The sequence below is a fragment of the Otolemur garnettii genome, unplaced genomic scaffold, assembly GCF_000181295.1.
Source record: "Otolemur garnettii isolate 467f Iridium unplaced genomic scaffold, OtoGar3 scaffold00198, whole genome shotgun sequence".
Classification (NCBI taxonomy): Eukaryota; Metazoa; Chordata; class Mammalia; order Primates; family Galagidae; genus Otolemur; species Otolemur garnettii.
This window is the reverse complement of record NW_003852593.1, coordinates 250941-253039: the sequence shown is the minus strand read 5'-3', so window position 1 is coordinate 253039 and position 2099 is coordinate 250941. Positions and strand designations below refer to the sequence as shown.

The window sequence follows — 2099 nt, the reverse complement described above, 5'->3', positions numbered from 1 at the left end:
CAAGCAACCTCAAATTCTTGGGCTTAATTGATTCTCTTGCCTCAGCCTCCCAAGTAGCTAGGACTATAGGTGCCCGCCACACCTGGCTATTTTTCAGTTGTAGTTGTCCTTGTTGTTTGGCAGGCCCGGGCTGGGTTTGAACCTGCCAGCTCCAGTTGTGGCTGGCACTGTAGCCTCTGAGCTATAGGCGCCAAGCATCACCCATAGATTTTAATAGGCAATCCACATTTGTCACAGAAATGAACCAGTGTATCATCCTTTTCACCTAAGATGTTAATCTGAAAGTCCTAAAAAAGGTGTCCAGGAAAGCTTTACTGATTTCCAAACAGTTCCCCCTTTTTAAAGTCATAACTGTTTTTTCTTCATTATAATTAATTCCTTCTAAAGTAAAGCTAAGAAGACAAATATATCCCTCCAAGGTGCCAGGCTTCTCATGACTCTTTTGGCCCTAGAACTTCATCCCAGGTGGAGCATTTGCAGGTACCCTGTTTATAGTCCTTTGAGTTCGAGGTGCAGGTTTGACTTTGTTCACATGTTTGGAGATGAGCTTTATAGGACTTCATCTGCGAACATCAAGACCAACCAACGATCCAGAACTATTAGTGCCTCATAACTCATTGTCAGTATGATCCACGATTCAGCTCGCAGAACCCAACTCACTTTTTTAAATGAGCAAAATATTTCATGTATATGAGGACTGTCCAGAAAGCCATGTATATATCTTTTTCATAGTCCATGGCTGGATACTTTCTGGACAGCCCTTGTATTTCACAAAAAAAGATATAGAAATGCCCATGAGCACATAAAAAGGTGATCAGCAACATCAGTCCTAAGCCAGGTGTGGTGGCTCACACCTGTAATCCCTCTGGGAGGTCAAGGTAGGCAGATCATTTGAGTACAAGAGTTTGAGACCAGCCTGAGCAATACCAAGACCCCATGTCTAAAAAAACAAAAAAATACAAAAATAATTAGTCCTAAAGGAAATTTAGACCACAATTTGGCACCCCCTAGTACAGTACAGTGGCTAAACCACCAAGAGAAACTACATCAAGTGTTGCCAAGGTGAGACAACTGGAGCCTCAGACTTCCATGAGAACACAGAATACTGGGTCCATTTGGAAAACAGCTTGGTGATTTAAAAAATGAAGTTAAACATACACTTGTGATATAACTTATTTCACTCCTAGATATTTATTCAAGAGAGATAAAAACATATGTCCTTGAATCGTATGTGAATGTTCTTAGAGCTTTATTCAAAATAACCCAACTATTCTGTGAGAGGACTGGGTGTGCAAAGTGCCCAAGATGCGAGAGCTGAGAGACCAGAGAGTGAGGCAGACAAAGCTGGTCTTTTGATAGAGGACAATTTGTTGCGGAATTTACAGACAGAAGTGTGGCCTTGGCAGTTGCCAGACTGTAGATGTCCACTCTATCACCCCAGACCCAGGGTTTAGGCACCACAGGGAAAAGACGAGAATGCCAGGTAGGTCACAGCCAGTGATGTGTGCACTAGCAGCAGGGTTGTTTGAACCTAAGGGCATGATTTAGGGTAAGTTCATGTGCTCTTTACACACAAACAGTAGAGAAAGTGGAAATCTGAGCAGTATCTCTAGAATCAGGCTTAATCAGAGGTCAGCATGGTGGATTAGCATCCAAGCTGAGGTAGTATTGGCCTCCACCACAAAACTAGGTACAACCCAGATGTCCCTCAATGGGAGCATGTAAACAAACACCCACCCACCCAACAGGGCAAGACTTGAACCATTTGATTGATTAGAACAAGCCCTAAGGAAGGACAGATCTTCTATAAGTACAGAAGGCAAGTCAGTGGTTGGCTGGGATTGCAGTGTCACTTCCCAGGAGTGAACTTGGTTTGGCTCTTGGTGGTGACTCAGCCTCCAGGACCTAGCTATGGGCCTCCTGTCATGGCAGAGACCTCCTGTTTCTCCTTCCTTTCCCATCCTATGGATTAAGTGCAAATGCAGTTTGCTGAGTACCTCCTGGGGCCAGCACCTTCTGCCCCAGGGCCAGGGAGGCTGGAGAGAGGCAGGCCTTGGTGCCTGGCACTACATGGCCAGCTATGGCTCACCAGCCTCCAT

General features: G+C 44.8%; 1 pseudogene; it reads right to left on the bottom strand.

Moving 5' to 3' along the window:
* LOC100942033 overlaps nucleotides 1–2099 on the bottom strand; it is a 3135-nt pseudogene extending 1036 nt beyond the window's left edge.